Source organism: Anas platyrhynchos, chromosome Z (genome assembly GCF_047663525.1).
Source record: "Anas platyrhynchos isolate ZD024472 breed Pekin duck chromosome Z, IASCAAS_PekinDuck_T2T, whole genome shotgun sequence".
In the NCBI taxonomy this organism is placed as follows: Eukaryota; Metazoa; Chordata; class Aves; order Anseriformes; family Anatidae; genus Anas; species Anas platyrhynchos.
In genome coordinates, this window is record NC_092621.1 from 32,212,867 (window position 1) to 32,230,813 (window position 17,947).

Here is a 17,947-nt window from a genome sequence, read left to right on the forward strand (position 1 = left end):
CTAGTTGGCTCCGTTAGCACCTGCACCAAGAAGTTATCATCTAGGTGCTTCATGAACCTCCTGGACTTGCTCGTGTCAGCCATGTGGCACTCCCAGTTAACGTCTGGCAGGTTGAAGTCCCCCATAAGGACAAGGAGAGTTAATCTCGAGGCCTCTCTTAGTTCTGTAAAGAATAAGTTATCGGCGTTATCATCCTGGCCAGGCGGTCTGTAATAGACTCCCACAACGACATCCCCTTTATTCGTTCGTCCCTTGATCCTTACCCAGAGGCTCTCAACTTTGCCATCGCCGACCTGGAGTTCCACACAGTCCAGCCCCTGCTTCACATACATCGCCACCCCACCACCTCGCCTACCCTGCCTGTCCCTCCTGAAGAGCCTGTAACCATCTATCGCAACACCCCAGTCACAGGACTCATCCCACCAGGTTTCGCTTATGCCGATGATGTCGTAGTTGCGGGACTGGGCCAGGACTTCTAGCTCATCCATTTTATTCCTCATACTGCGTGCGTTCGTGTAGAAGCACTTCAGGTGCGTCTCCTTACACTCAGCACCTTGTGGATCTAACCGAAGGACCTCACTGGCACACAGCCCCTCTGATTCTAGCGTACCATCCCTTAGGTCTTCACCGGCGCACCTGGTTTTAGCCCCTTCCCCCTTCGACTCTAGTTTAAAGCCCTATCTATCAGCCCTGCCAACTCCTGACCCAAGATCCTTACCCCTCTCCGAGAGAGGCCCATCCCATCCGGTGCCATCAGGCCCGGTGTAGCATAGACCTTCCCGTGATCAAAGAACCCAAAGTTGTGCCGGTCACACCAGTCTCGAAGCCACGAGTTTATGCGAACAGCACACCTTTCTGTTTCGATCTCCCCTATCGGAAGGACAGAGGCAAACACAACCTGCGCGCCTGAACCTCTAAGTTGTCGCCCCAAATCCCTAAAGTCTCTTTTGATCGCCTTCGGACTTCTCTTTGCTACTTCATCGCTACCAGCCTGAAAGACCAGTAGCGGGTAGTAGTCAGTGGGCCGTACCAGGCGCTTGACTTTCTTGGCAACGTCCCTGACCCTGGCCCCAGGGAGGCAGCAGACTTCCCTACGGGTAGGGTCAGGCCGACAAATAGGGCCCTCTGTTCCCCTAAGGACAGAGTCTCCCACAACAATCACCCTTCTTTCGTTCTTGGTGGAGGCAGTCCTGATGCGTGGAGTCCACCTCCTCGCCCTAGGAATCCTCCTGGGAACACTTTCTACCTCTTCCTCAGTTGCTGTTGATCTCTCATTCTCCAGGGCCTCAAACCTGTTTTGTAAGGGCACCTGGGAAGGTGGGGCCAGGAGAGGAGGGCATCGCCTGCCATGTCGAGCAGGGACCTGTCTTCATTCCTCCTCAACTCTCAGATCCCCTCCCTCTGCCCGACGGCGACAGGGCAGGGGGTCCACCCCCATTTGGGGTGTCTCACCCCGGTACCTCTCCTTGAGGCCCTGGAGGGAGTTACTCCACCAGTCTATCTCCCACTCACACTCCCTGATGGCCCTCAACCTCTCTACCTCCTCCTTGAGCTCCGCCACCATGCGGATCAGGTCATCCACTTGCTCACACCTCACACACGCAGCGTCTCTGCCTCCCACCGATGGCAGGAACAGGCTCTGACACTCCCTGCATCCCGTGACCTGAACCGCTGCATTCTTTAGCGGGTACTCGGTCTGGGTGTGTACCGACCTCCTGCAGAGCGCTCCGTGCCTGGTGGAGACCATTATCGCCTAGCTAACGGCTGTCGTTAACAGGTGTTCGTATGGGAGGGGGTTCCTCTCCGCCCTTCCTGCTCGCCCTGCCTGCGCGAACATAATATACAAATCTTCATAAATTATATATCTTCACATAATAAATCTTCATAAATCTTCACAAATAATATACAAATCTTCAGCAAATTTAGGGTGGATGATGAGACGTCAAATTACATTGCCTGTATGGACTATCAGTCAATAGTGATCCTAATACTGATATAGAAGATTCATAGAATCATAGTATTATTTGGGTAGATGACCTTAAAGATCATCTAATTCCAACCCCTCTGCCATGGGCAGGAACACCTCCCACTAGCGACGTAGCTCAAAGCCCCATCTAACCTAGCCTTAAAGACTTCTAGGGATGGGGCATCCACAATGTCTCTGGGCAATCTGTTCCAGTGTCTCATCACCCTCTGAGTAAAGAATTTCTTACAAATGTCTAATGTAAATCTACCTTCTTTTAGTTTAAAATTTAGGATTTCTTGTCCTATTGCTGAAACTCCTGATAAAGAGTCCCTCTCCAGCTTTTTTATAAGCCCCCATTAGCTACTGGAAGGCTGCAATGTGGCCTGTCCATAGATTTTTGTTCTCCAGGCTGAAAAAAGAACAACCCCCTCAGCCATAAATGAGAGGTGTTCCAGCCCCTTTGGTCACCTTTATGGCCCTCCTCTGGACTGATTCTATACATCCATGTCCTTCTTGTGCCCCGGGTTCCCAGAGCTAAGCACAGTACTCCAGCTGAGGTCTCATGAGAGCAGAGCAGAGGGGGATAATCACCTCCTGCTACGTTCTGAACCCATTTCTTTTGATGCAACCTAGGATATGGTTGGCTTTCTGGGCTGAAAGTGCACATTTCTGGCTAGCTTCTCATAAACCAATACCCCCAAGACCTTCTCGTCAGTGCTTCTTTCAATCCATTCTGCACTCAGCTTTTATTTGTGCTTGGGAATGACCGAGCCCAGATGCAGGACTGTGCACTTGGCCTTGTTGAACCTCATGAGTTTTGCACATGCCCACCTCTTAAACCTGTTGAGGTCTCTCTGAATGGCATACCTTCCCTCCAGCATGTCAACCACCTCGCACAGCTTGTCACCATACATGTTGCCTACAAAGATGTGAAACAATGACAGTGCCAATACTAACCATGAGGAACACCACTCATCATTGATCTCCACTTCAACATTGAACAACTGACTAACTCTTTGAGTGCAACCATCCAGCCAATTCCTTACCCACCAAGCGGTCCATCAAATCCATATTTCTCCAATTTAGAGACAAGGATATCATGTAGGACTGTGTCAAATGTTTTGCATGAGTCCAAGCAGATGATGTCAGTTGCTATTCCCATACCCACATATTACCCACATCCCTCTATTTCCATCACTGTGACAGCTGGTAGAAGACCACCAGAATTGTCAGGAGCAATTTGCCCTTAGCTGGGGGAAATGTTAGCAGTCATCTATCACCTCCTCATCTTCCACGTGTGTTAGCATAATTTCCCTGAGGATCTGCTCCATGATCTTGCCCGGCACAGAGGTGAGACCAAATGGCCAGTAGTTCCCTGGGTCTTCTTTTTTTCCCTCTTTTTAAGAATGCATGTTTCCCCTCATCTAGTCGGTAGGAACTTCACCAGACTGCCATGACTTCCCAGATATGATGGATATGGGAATGAACTCTTTCAGCTAACTGGATCCATTTTCTAGAGAACTGAGATGTAACTCTCTTCAGAAAAACAAAACAACAACAACAAAAAAAACCTATAGAATGGATCATTTGTCAGCAAAGCATTCATTTGACTATTGCGGTGTCTTGATGAAAACTTGGTTAATAAGAGGCAAGTTCAAGTTTAGGATTGACTTGGTAGGATAGACATTTTCCAAATGATGAGGTTTCATATGCTGGACAAAAGTGTCAATAAAATTTATGAGAAAATTTTACTTGATAAAAGCTGTACTCTATATGTTTACTAGAGGAATGATATATTTTGGATTACAATGCTTCTGAAAAAAAAAATATTGCAAAATTATAGAGTACCATTTTACAAACATGTATTTGAGGCAATTTGTCATGTCAAAATTCCATATGGAAACAAAATTTTTTTGGGGGAAATGACTATGACAACACAGAACAAGACGTAAATCTGTAAGAATAAATCAAATCCCAGCAGACAATTATTTTATCTATCATTACCAGACACAGTAATAACAAAGTGGTGTTGGAGACAAAGAAGTCACAGTGTTGAAAATCACGCAGAAAGAAACAAATATTAATATTACTATGAAATTATGGACAGAAGAATGTTTGTTCCCTGAACTGTTTAATAGACTACAAACAGCACTATCATCAAGTTTGGTGAAGGCTGGGAAATTACTGTAAGGTCTCAGGTACACTGACTGGAAAAGACAGAGCATTGATTGCAATGTTAGTTTAACAATTTGCAAAACAATCTAAAATCTTAGAGTTGAAATAATAAGAAATGCTGTTTTCACTTTTTCACAACAGTAGAATAAGATGGGATCATTTCCTGTTACTTGTAGTCTGTGCCATATTAATGTCTTGAATAAATTGGAACTACTGAGGATTAAAACATGGGCTATAATAAGGCATCAAGGTATCAGCAGAAAATATCACCTGGTACTGCAAACTGGGCAGGCTCCCTAGAGTGAGGACAGCAGTTGGCTGTCAGCAAATATGGGGAAGAAAAGACTCAGGGATGTGTAAAAATATGACGGTGGATCATATTTGATTATCTGAGAATGAATCATTTTTGTCTGTCATTATATTGGAACTATAAGAAAAGGACAAATGTTTAGATCCATCAACAAAAAAGAAAATTTAGCTGTCAGGCAGATAACCAGTGAGTATCTATAAACTTATTTTCAAGATCTTTAACAATACTTGTGAAACATTTCATGAAAAAATGAGTGATCATCCTATCAGCTTTCAAAGTTAGACAAAGCAAAGTAAGAAACTTGTCCTAAGATAAAAATTAGTCTCTTAAAATATAGTTTATGTGAAAGTTACTTTTAGATCAAATGATTTAAAAACATTTTATAACTTAAAGAATAGAACAGTGTTTTCAAAATAAGTTATAATTCCAGTTCAACTCCCCCTTCTTTATTTTTTTCATTTTTTTTTCATCTTTTTTTTTTTTTCTTTTAACTGCATTCTGTGCCATTAAATTATGCTGCTTAAAAGTAATATTTTACACCTAAGGAAATAAAATAACAATAATAAAAAAAAAATATTTTCTTATTCTTTTGAGCTTTTTGAGTTTTCATTTTGGAAACATAGCATGACTTGCTTCCATGAGTTTATGATAGAAAAAGTGATCAACTGACAGATCTACCTTATTTTGATGTTAATTTTAATTAATCTTAGTATATCTCTCAGATAAAATATCCTTGTCTCTGACATTTTGCTTATTTCAATGTTTTAAACTCTCACATGTATTCAGTTTTGGCCAGTTTCTTGTAGCAGAGAGAGGCCAAACTCAATTTACACTGCTTTTCATGGATACTGTATTCTTATTAGTGCACTAGATGGTAATTTTCCACCTGAAATAAGACCTTCTATGCTCTGAAAAAGTACTGAAATATCTAAAAGTGACAATCTCAGTTTCATCCACAGTCATATTTCCCTGCAATCACAGAATTGATCAAATATTTTTCTTATAGTAATAATAATAATTATTTTTTTTTCATGAATAAGATCATTTTCAAGTAGGTATAAGTGTGAAGGAACTGGGTTGGCAGCTAATAAATTACACAAAGGAGTTGAAATACGAGATGTCATCAGCTGCAGATACAGCTCAGATTACTGCCATGTACACACAGAAACACTTCAGTAACATCAGTACAATGCTGCCAACATAAAAACCTACAGCACTATAATTTGCATATCTTGACTGGTGACGCAGTAAGTTTGGTGCTTACTTTGACGAGGCTAGTACATCTTCAGAGGTCAGTACCTCATTGTAATTTAAACAAATGGGGAGACGGATGGCTTCTGTGAATAGCCTTAAAAACATCTTTCAACATTATGGTTTATTATTACGATCCTCTGCTCTTCTTGCAAAGATCAGACTGTCTTTCTGAATAACAAATACACAACTGAGAATGTTTAGAAAACCAATTTCCAATCTAGGGAGAATCATTATTCTATAAATTCTAGATAATTCTATGAAAATTTATGAAAATAAGTGGAATCATGCATATCCTCTTTACTCTCTAGTTTTATTTATCTTCATTAATTTAGAGATAATTGTTTTATATTAATTTTTAAATCATGAATGCTTGTTTTGCAAATGATTAATTATTTAAAGATAATCAAATTATATTAATATATAATTATATAAATAATAATTTATATAATATAAATTTAGTTTAAAGTTTATATAAGTATTAATTATTAATTAATTAATTAATTAATTAATAATTATTTTTTTCTTCTGGAATGTTTTATATAAATGTTAAATTAGTTTTAACAATTAAAATACGTGTATGGACAAGTATTTCAGTCTCAAATATATAAGTTTAACTGCATTAAACTTTTGTGGAAAGGTAAAAACTTGTGAGACATTGAATACTATCATTTAAAATTAAATGAAATTACAAGATAGATTCTCATATACTTTATATATAAACACAAAAACAAAAATATATAAAAAATAATAATAAAATAAAATAAAATAACATAACATAATAAAATAAAATAAAATAAAATAAAATAAAATAAAATTAAATTAAATTAAATTAAATTAAATTAAATTAAATTAAAATTAATTGTTCCTGGTGTTTCTATTTGACATAACAATAGCCTTCAGAGAAATCTATTGTTTTGATGTTTTTTATGCCCAAAATGATTTGATAGCCAACTCTACATTGAATAGATAGGATATTAGGCTTTATTGAATGAGCAACTGCAGCATAATGTATATTTAATATCTGCAAAATTTATCACTGCAGCCATAAAAATCTGTAAAGATTAGCTTTCTGTTACTGCACAGGCTAAGTGCAGTAACCACTTAAGTAATTACCACTTAAAATACTTGCACTAAAAGTTCCATTTTTATTCTGAATGCACACATTTCACTACCAAGTGTACACACTGAACTACTTTAGTTGAAGTATTATAGTTTCATGTTCTATTGCAGGATTTAAAATAAATCTATGTTCTGATATCAATAAATCCGGCAGCATTTTAGAAAACACTTATGTTCTAGGTGTATGTTCAGATCTCATTTTCCTGATCATTGTTGTTGTAGATATTCGAAGTGACTCTACTGTACTGCGACAATGTACAGTGGAATAGAACAGCTGAATATTTATAATTTTACTTAATCATGGCCGTAATGAAATAGCTTTAAAGTGGTTTCATATTACAATAAGAAATTTTAAGTAGAAATGTAGTCAAATGGATACAGATGCATAGAACACAAAGGTTGTGACATTTTATGCCTAAAATTACAAAAAAATTGAAATAGGAGGAAGCTTGTCTTCAATACAGTCATTCATGTACAGGGCATGATACCAACGGTAGATCAAGGAGCTTCAGGACAGAAGAACACCGTAAAATTCCTTTGAATGTACTGAACCACAAGATTGATGTGAAGTGGTCTACTTGTCAAGTGGAAGATGAAGTGGCTTGAGATCTGCTCTGTCTAATATCACCTGCCAACTGCCTGAAGGTTAGTCAGATTGAAAAGGAATTGAAAGAGTAGAACAAATCTCAAAGTCTCTTCCCCTGAGCATTTGTATTCCAAGTAGTATGCTGACTACTGCACAAGAGTCCTGGTACAGGATGGTAATATGTTATTGGAGAATCTCTACAGTGAAAAAAAATATATGTATGTATGGAAACAGCAGAAAATGGACTAAGACATGTATACTCTGTGTAAGAACACAAAGCATGCTGCCCATTATGCTGTTCATATGCCTGTGCTACCCTTTAATGTTATTCTCAGATATGGCAAAAAGAACGCTAATTATTTCATTCTGAACAATTATTGCAATCTTGCAGCTACTTGCATGTTTAAGATATGTAGGCACTTCCTATTCCCAGGAAATAACATTCTGTTAAGAAATCACCCACTCCAACTGCTCCAACAACTGTCATTTAACAATTAAAATTTCCAGTGTAAGGAACTATATGATGAAAGATATTTTACTTAAGGCCTACTGTCAAATTTCAGAGGCAGACTTAGCAAAACTCATCTAGGATGAAGCAACATAAAGGGAAACAATTGCAAAAATTAATAACAGCAAGAAAGCTATTAATATGTCTGGACTCTAAAAAGTATTCATCAGAGTGAATCCAATGCAGTAAACACCCTCATGTCAACTGTGGGAGAAGTTGAAGAAAAAAAAATAATTGTGAGATAGATTTAATTTAAAGTCAGAGGATAAAATACCAAGTTATTAAACAAAGCAGAAATACTCACTTTTTTTCTCTGAAGATCTGATTTCTTAATCTCTGTTCTTAAGGAAGAACAGAAACAAGCCATTGGAGTAATATTCACGATCCTCATGGACAGAACCCACAAATATCCTGATTTTACAGGACACTAGAATTACTTTTCACCCAGTCACCAAATGGACCAGAAGCAATAACTTCTGGGATCAGTCTCTGAAATATAAGATTGATGATGTTACTAATTCTCAATTCTTTAAATCTATTTTCTTCTCTTCAAGCAGTTCTTATTTCAAACTCAACTGTTATCACAAGATCTTTGACAATAAATTACGTCCTTATATATCAGATACAAATATGGGAGTGAATGATCAGGAAAAAAAAAAAAAAATCAAAGTTTGTACGTTGATATTACAAAAGATATAACCTCTGTTGGGAAAACTTGTCTCAGAATTATTCACTTGGCAGGCCTTGTTGAAAATGTATTATAACCTCAGCTCTGTCAGGGAAGGGAAGGGAAGGGAAGGGAAGGGAAGGGAAGGGAAGGGAAGGGAAGGGAAGGGAAGGGAAGGGAAGGGAAGGGAAGGGAAGGGAAGGGAAGGGAAGGGAAGGGAAGGGAAGGGAAGGGAAGGGAAGGGAAGGGAAGGGAAGGGAAGGGAAGGGAAGGGAAGGGAAGGGAAGGGAAGGGAAGGGAAGGGAAGGGAAGGGAAGGGAAGGGAAGGGAAGGGAAGGGAAGGGCTTTTTGGTGAGCTGAAATAGAACATTATCACATTTTTATGATATTCGTATTAAAACTCCAAATTTGTACCTGGTAGAAACCCCGTTGCTTATATAAATTTTAAATGAAAAATACAATTATTCTTCTTCTGTGTAGACAGGATTTTATAGTTCTGTAAGAAAGATATTGTCATAATATATTAGATGTATAAAAGACAAGTTTTCCATGGATAACACTGCAAACTGCTTCCTTTTCATTAATAAATTGTAAGGCAGCATGTTGTGTATGTCTATTCTACATGTTTAGACAGCCTCATCACACTGGGTAGGGAAAGAATGAACCGTGACTGACAGCTTATGAGGTTATTCAGAGACAGGCTATTGTAAATTTACTCAGAGCTTGAAAATAGCAAATGTTTTTGAAAGGCTACACTGCTGCTTGGAGAAATTCCCTGACAGCATGCTGATTGAGGAATAAACCTCATTTACAATTTGTCCAGCAGGAGTGCTATTAGAGAGGAGGAGAAAATCACACCTTCTGAATTCCCAACAAAATAAAACAAGGCTGCTGTTAAACTACAAATATAGTTGTTTTCCCCTTCTTTACACTCATCTTGTCCACCCTACATGTATAACTCTGCTATATATCTAACAAGCTGCTGGCAAATAACTTCATGAGATTGGATATCATATCAGTAATAATAACAAGGTTCAATGAGTCTCTTCACTTAAATTTAAGAAATAGTAAAAGTGTAAAAGAAATAGTCAGTTTTTCAGACAAATGAAGAATTCTTCTGAAACAGTGGCCACTGGCACAAATCAATAAACAGAAGTGTGCATTCTATCTATACATCAATAGTATATACCTTACAGACTGTAAACTGGAAAATAAAGGTACCAAAAGAGGAAAAGTACACATAAGAATGTTAAACATGAGATTTTTCAGAAGTGAAAAATCAGACTATCATCTTGAAGAATGTTGAGTGTCTATTAATTTCATTTATTTTATTTTACATTATATTATATTTAATATAATTTTATTTATATATTTTATTAATTTTAAACAAAGTAAGGCCATATATTCAGATATTAAAGTATGACCCATAGTCTAACTTGGAAAAATCTTGCCATTACTTTATCACATTATCAAGTTATATATGATTCTTAGCTTCTCTGATTCTCAGTTCTTAATCTGAACTTTCCTTCAGATTTCTGAATCTGAAGGTGAAACTGGAAAATATACATAAAAATAATTCTGTGAAACTAATTTAATCTGCACCTGTGACCAGTAAACCTTTCTGTAGATAGAGAAAACCTTTCCTTAGATGTGCCTAGTGGATGAGGGAAAGAATGTGGATGTGGTCTACCTTGATTTCAGTAAGGCTTTTAACACCATTTCTCACAGCATTCTTCACTAGAAACTGGCTGCTCGTGGCTTGGACTGGCGTATGCTTCATTGGGTTAAAAGCTGACTAGACAGCCGGGCCCAAAGAAATGTGGTGAATGGAGGTAAATCCAATTGGAGGCCGGTCACTAGTGGCGTTCCCCAGGGCTCGGCACTGGGACCGGTCCTCTTTAAGATCTTTATCAATGATCCGGATGAGGGGATCAAGTGCACCCTCAGTAAGTTTGCAGATGACACCAAGTTAGGTGTGTGTGTTGATCTTCTTGAGGGTAGGAAGGCACTGCAGGAGGATTTGGATAGGCTGGACTGATGGGTTAAAGCCAACTGTATGAAGTTCAACAAGGCCAAGTGCTGGGTCCTGCACCTGGGGCGCAACAACCCCAAGCAGAGCTACAGGCTGGGAGATGAGTGGTTGGAAAGCTGCCTGGCAGAGAAGAACCTGGGAGTATTGGTGGATAGTTGACTGAATATGAGCCAGCAGTGTGCTCAGGTGGCCAAGAAGGCCAACGGCATCCTGGCTTGTATCAGAAGCAGTGTGGCCAGCAGGACTAGGAAAGTGATTTTGCCCCTGTACTCAGCTCTGGTGAGGCCGCACCTCGAGTACTGTGTTCAGTTTTGGGCCCCTCACTACAAGAAGGACATCGAGGTGCTTGAGCAAGTCCAGAGAAGGGCAACAAAGCTGTTGAGGGGTCTGGAGAACAAGTCCTATATGGAGCTGCTGAGGGAACTGGGTTAATTCAGCCTGGAGAAGAGGAGGCTCAAGGGCAACCTTATCACTCTTTACAGGTACCTTAAAGGAGGCTGTAGTGAGGTGGGGGTTGGTCTATTCTCCCATTCTGCCTGGTGACAGGATGAGGGGGAATGGGCTAAAGTTGAGCCAGGGGAGTTTTATGTCGGTTATTAGGAGAAAACTTTATCGAAAGGGTTGTTAGATATTGGAATGGGCTGCTCAGGGAAGTGGTTGAGTTACCATCCCTGGAGGTCTTTAAAAGACGTTTAAATGTAGAGCTTAGGGATATGGTTTAGTGAAGGACTTATTAGTGTTAGGTCAGAGGATGGACTAGGTGATCTTGGAAGTCCCTTCCAACCTAGATGATTCTGTGATTCTGTGATATTCCAGTAGTAGGAGCAAATATAGAAGAGTACTTTCTTGATTAAATAAACTCTGCACATATACATGATTAGAATTCATGCTTAAAACTCTGTATCTTACTTTCACAAGAACAAAGGAACAAAACTTTGACGTATTTTAAATTGTAAGCAAAACTGGAGACACTAGTTTGAAAATAACTATATATAATTTTAGATTGGAAAAATTATTAGTCAAATTCTATAAATGTCATCAGTGCATTAGTCAATTTTCTGTTTTTGCTGTCATGTCTAGTTTGGGCAATTTCTGAAAAATGGCAATAGAGCACACAGCGGTACAACTGCTCTGAACTACTGATTTACTTTGAAAAAAAAAAGACATTTATATAGATTGATTTTTTTTTCATAATAACGATAAGCACAAAAACAGATCTCTTAATCAGACCTGTTTCTGAAGCAAAGTAGTGCAAGAGAGTAAAATAAATAAATAAATAAATAAGATTAAATATGTACTTAAACAAAAAAAAGAAGACTGTCTACAGATGTTTGGAAAGCAGCAGTGGTATTACCATGCACACTCCTTGGTATGGCAGACAGGCCACATTATATTGTCTCTTCCATGTGCTCATTAAGTATTGCCTTAAAATTAAATTTTGATTAAATTTTTGAAATTTCTAGTGTCTTTTTTTTTTTTTTTTTCCACCCTCCACAATCTATTCAGGTCATTTGTTCTTACAATGTAAGTTTACAATGTTCTTACAATGTTCTTACAATGTAAGTTTAAAGTGTTCTTTCCTCTCCTTGTGCCTTACACTGCCCAAAGAATCTAGAAAGATTAGCTGTATCTGTTTTTTAGAATTTGATAGAATATTTAGGATAAAATAGACTTTATTTTAAAATAGCGCATTTAAATAGATTTAAATAGATTTTAAAAGCAGCTTGTATTGTGTTTTATTTTCCAAGAAGCTTTGAATATTAAAAAAAAAAAAAGTTAAAGCTAAATTGTCTTTGACGGAAACAGTTGACTGCAGTGGAGTGCAGGGGTGGTTTGGCCTCTGGGCAGAGCCTAGGGCTGCCCCAAGCTGGACAGAGCCAGTCCCAGCTAGATCCAATGGCCCCACTGCAAGGAACAGCTGAGCCCACTAGTCATACATGATGCCTCTGTGAAAATATATTGAAAAAACGAAGACCAAATAAATAAATAAATAATCACCAACACCAAAAATACCAGAAAGAGAGAAAAAGAGAGAGAGTGAAAAAAACAGGTGAGAAACAATGGAGAGCCTTCCAATGTAAGAGGAGAAGGAAGTGGCTCCTGACAGAGCAGGTGTTCCCCTGAAGAGATTAAGGTTGGTGAAGGACTCATGTCTGAGCCCAACAATCCAGCGAGAGGAAAGGAATAGCAAAGAGATTGCTGTGTCTTGACTAAAACTCCTCCTGCAGTGCCCATTGCCTCATTGAAGGGCTGAGTGTGACCAGGAGGCTGTATAATGGAGAATTTATGAAAAAGAGTCTACCTCACAATACATGTGTGTATATATATATAAAATCAACTAAGCATAACACTAGGACTCTGATTAAGGATTGTATCCTTTAAAAAAAAAGGTAGGCACTCTATACAAGGAAATTCATGTGTGATATGGAAGTCATTATTCATTATAGTTGGACTGTATCTGTAAGCTCCACCACTGATCAATTACAAACAAAGAACAAGATAGACTCTTGAAAATACTGATTACTTTTTAAAAATGAAAACACTAGAATGTAAAGTAAAACAACTGTAAGATGAGCCTAATTTGCAAATGCTTATTCATATTAAATCTTATTTTTGAGTATAATCTTTCTAATTTCAGCTAGAATATGAAACAATTACAGTTATTTTACAGTTTTTTACATCTCTGTTGTTTGGCTACTGTGAACTACAATGAACCAATAAATTTCACATATTCATAAATAAAAAATTATTTAAATTATTTGTCAATTTTTGACATCTTAGTATGATATGACTTTGGTAAAAAACATTATGAATGAATGTTGCTTCCAGTTCCAATGAAAATTTTAGGTTTTATTTATATTTTTTTTTTGATTAGAGATGAATTTGAAATGTTGGCAATTATCAGAAGGGTTATTGCTTTCTACTCGTTTCTTCATCTAACAGTTCTAAAAGAAAACATATACCTTCCTGTCTTTAAAAAGTCTTGATAGGGGATATAATTACAGTGTTAATTGTTTAATAAAATTGCTAACTTTAATCTTGAAGTCTGTTCCTTTGTGAATTCAGGTTGGTATTGACGCACTGAATCAATCTATAATTTTCCGTTATGTAAAAATCAGTCTCAGTTTTCCATGACAACATCATATTCATGTAAAACCCAACAATTTTCTTACACCGATCAAAACTTTAATTTTATTGGCCTAAGTAAACTACACTGAGAGTCAGAGAAAGAAGGAGTTAACTAACTATAGATTTCAAATCTTAATATAATAATAAAAATCTTATATTTTGAGAAATAGTGTAACAAGCAAATTATATGAAGAGATTTAGCCTTTTTCTGTCTTTTAATCATTGTGCAGCTACCTAACATGCAAAATAATTAAATTTACAAATTCAAGAGAAAACTTGATGCATTCTTGGGACAGCCTTAGTTTAAAAGACAGAACCTGTATATTTGATTAAATACATTTGTATGTCATAACTTGTTTATTTTGCTTTGGAAGTCTTTGCCTTTTCTTCTATTAAGAAGCAGGAGTGACTTAATTGTGTACATTAATGAGAAATAGCCACTTTTTTTTTTATTCCTTGTTTTTGCCCAACTCTTTCATAGATATACACAAGTGTAGCACCATAGCCAATCATTAGTTCTCAATGTCTAGGAGAATATTAGTAAAAAATTGCCTTTGTATTCATATGGCATGAGGATCTTGAATAGAGGAAAGGAATATTCTGGAGGAATATTCTGGAGTTAAAAGCAAAGTTCACCCCTTTCTTCATTCATATCAGAGACCATAGATTTTGTTGTAACATCAAATGTATCATAATGCTTACAGAGTACAGCCCAGTAACTTCATTCAGTTCAAGTGTCACTTTTGGTTCATCTTCTAGATATTTCTCTAAAAAAACAATTGCAATTTTCCTGATGGATTGCTCAGTTCCATGAGGTTTCAAGAAGTAGTTTGTCCTTAGCATGTCCTCCTTCCTGTCATAGTGAGTCAAATCATTGCTTCAAAACACTAAACGTGACCAAAGCTATCAGGTGGAGGATGAAATCTCCTTTCCAGAAGTCAGGGTTGAAGTTTGGAAGCCATACTATACTTCTCCAGCATGAACTGGAGAAGTACTGGCACATCTGGGTTTATAATACATGTAAAAGTATGAGCATCTGTCTGTATGATTCTCTCAGAGAATTACTGTCAAGTGTTTTGTGTTTTGTCAGTCTCCTATGTTGAATGTTTTTTTTTCTCATATTTGCTTACAATGAATTTTTGAGATTTCAGGTTTTACTTAAAGGTAAGATGTTCCTATCCTAACAGGTGCAAAGGAAAGTTAGATAATAGCTCATGAGGACCTGTAATGGATGGAAAGTTGAAATACTATAAAAACAAATAAACAAATAGTCATATATAAACATATATAAATCATATATATACAATATGTAGCATTTGTTTAGTTTTCAGTCTTCTTTTCCATCTTGAAAGTAGGCAACATTATTGGTGTACCAATAACTGTATTTTAGTGTTTTTTGTACTGTAGTGTTTTTAGTATTTTGTACCACACATGATAAGTAAATAGACTGTGATTTCTCCTGAAAGGTATGCCTCTTTGGGCCCTAAATCACTAAACAGACTATATAAATGTGATCACTGGCTGCTTGCTTCTTTCTTTCTTTCTTTCTTTCTTTCTTTCTTTCTTTCTTTCTTTCTTTCTTTCTTTCTTTCTTTCTTTCTTTCTTTCGTTCGTTCGTTCTTTCGTTCTTTCGTTCTTTCGTTCTTTCGTTCTTTCGTTCTTTCTTTCGTTCGTTCTTTCGTTCTTTCGTTCTTTCGTTCTTTCGTTCTTTCGTTCTTTCTTTCGTTCTTTCGTTCTTTCATTCTTTTCTTTTTCTCTCTTCCTTCCTTCCTTCCTTCCTTCCTTCCTTCCTTCCTTCCTTCCTTCCTTCCTTCCTTCCTTCCTTCCTTCCTTCCTTCCTTCCTTCCTTCCTTCCTTCCTTCCTTCCTTCCTTCCTTCCTTCCTTCCTTCCTTCCTTCCTTCCTTCCTTCCTTCCTTCCTTCCTTCCTTCCTTCCTTCCTTCTTTTGTTCTTTCTCTCTCTCTCTCTCCTTTTCCTTCTTTCTCTCTTTCTCTCTTCCTCTCTCTCTTTTCTCTCTTTCTATTTTCTTTTTTCTTTTTTCCTTTCCAAGTGAAAAGTGCCACTGAATATTAATATGGGAATTAAATTGTATTTAAATAGGGAGCTAAACATAGCAATAAATCCTATCTGTCTAAACCAAACTTACCAGACTTTGGAATGAACTAGAGAAAAGCTATGGGGGACACTAAATGTCATTTGAAAATCCTACAGGAGTTGGAAGAATGTTTTGAAGTAACTAATATTAGCTGGAAAAAACTTGTCATTTTATAGTTTTGCATATTCAGTGCAACCACTTTTCATTAAAGTGGAAATTAACGTTCATGTTAGAATACCGAGAGATACATATTTGGCTCTTTTTTTGACCAGGGCAGTCAATCTGAGATGGGAGAAGCATTTGCTCAATACTGTTACATATGGAGAAGGAAAAATAATAACAATAACAATAATAACAGCAATAGTGATAATAGCTACAATCTGCTAATCCTGTATAAATAGTAATGTAATCATGAAATAGCGGTCTTAACGAACATGTATACTTCTTATGCCAATGAAGACTTTCTTGTAATTTTGATATAGCATGCACTCTCTTAGTTAGGAGAGTTTATATTGATCTTGAAATGAATAGTACAATTTGAAAAATATGCTGATTGGTCTTTTCCCCCAGTATATTCCATAGGTCTCTCTATAGATCTTTTCTTCTACTGAAAGATATCTTAAAAATAAAATAAATAAATAAATCCAAATCATCAAAGTGAAATCTCACAGCTCAGCCTAACGTTTAAAAATATTAAGTGCATTTTGGGGTTTTAATTTTTAGGTTTTATGCACAAATATATTCCCTCATGCTCTAGTAAATAAAAGAAAAATGGATCTTAAATAAATTTCTGAGGGTAAATATAATTTGATCTTTCATATTTCATATAGTGTCATAATTAAAACAGTAAAACCAAAATCACATAGACCAAGTTCAATTTTCAACATGATTGTTAGCAATCGTTGTGAAATCCAAGCCAAAGGCTTGCTTTCTCAACCCCTCAACTGTATTTCTGAGCACCAAAACTCTAGATAGGCATGTTTGATGGGAAAGACAGCTATCAGGAAAAAAAAATGAAAAAAAAAAAAAATCAAATGCAAAAGCCACAACATAAACAGAAAATTGAATCTGAAAATCAAATCCAGTATATTAATGACAATAGTTAAGTATTAAGTAACTTCCTATAAATATATTTAAATCAATGCAATTTAAGAACCTGAAACATATATATACTATGTCAAAATTACCCGAGTACCCTGATGGCCTCCATCCCTTAGACACAGTACTGTTTTTAAAAGCCTTAGATTTTGGTTCTAGAAGTCGTCAAAAAGGGAAGAGTCATTCCTGTCAGAATGTCATCAATGCTCTCTGGGTGTCGCTCAGTATTTACTGCTTTATTCTGCTTACTGGGAGAGAACTGATTTTTGACTATATAAAATGCATTACATACTTAACAAGTTGTAATCTCTCTGGATATACAGGTGCAACTAGCTCTCAAAGCATCTATTTCAGCCTCAGGGTGTTATGAAACTTATAAGACTATGAATGGAAGTGGCTTTGGTTTGTGTTGTATATTGGAGTATAAAAAAAAGGATTGTTTGCCAGGAAGAAAACAGGCTCGGCTTCTTTCCAGCAGCCACTGAGGGACTTGGCTGCTGAAGGGAACAGGCAGGAGGGACAAGCTTTTATATATTTGTTGGAGACATGTAAACCTAACTGAAACCCACAGAATTCTTGATAGCTGTGAAACTGAAGACTCTTAGTCTTAGAACTTCCTGAGTGGAATTTGTTACACAATAACATTCATAAAAGATGTGCTTTTAATTACCATAGCTTTAAATCATCCTTTGTTGTTGAATCAAACACAAATACATTGCCAACTCAGAGATTCTAAATCTGCTGAACTGTCTTATATGTAAATCTGCATTCATCTTTCAAGCATTTTTTAAGAATTCTGAAATTCTAAGGACTATATTATGTATAGAAAAGCCATCTGAAAATGCATTAATGGAAGATTTCAAAGCATGTTGCAATGAGGGAAGTAGTTAGTTGTATAAAATCAGCAGGATATTTGCATCTCTCTCTCTCTCTCCTTTTTTTTTTTTTTTTTTTTTTTTTTTTTTTTTTTTTTTAAGCTGAATTGATTTAGATGCAGTATCCATGTTTA

The 17,947-nt window shown here is 36.9% G+C and overlaps 1 long non-coding RNA gene across 10 annotated transcripts in view; it reads right to left on the reverse strand.

The window, feature by feature from the left end:
• The window catches only part of LOC113840240 (uncharacterized), an 829,451-nt gene that overhangs the window by 229,832 nt on the left and 581,672 nt on the right, over window positions 1–17,947 (reverse strand). Inside the window, exon 9 of one of the 10 annotated variants that reach the window (XR_011806071.1) lies at window positions 8,187–8,407. The exons of 8 other annotated variants lie outside the window; for them this stretch is intronic. This is a non-coding gene — a long non-coding RNA (uncharacterized lncRNA). Of the gene's footprint in view, window positions 1–8,186; window positions 8,408–17,947 lie in introns of those variants that run through there. One more of the 10 variants, XR_011806075.1, reaches the window with a different exon arrangement.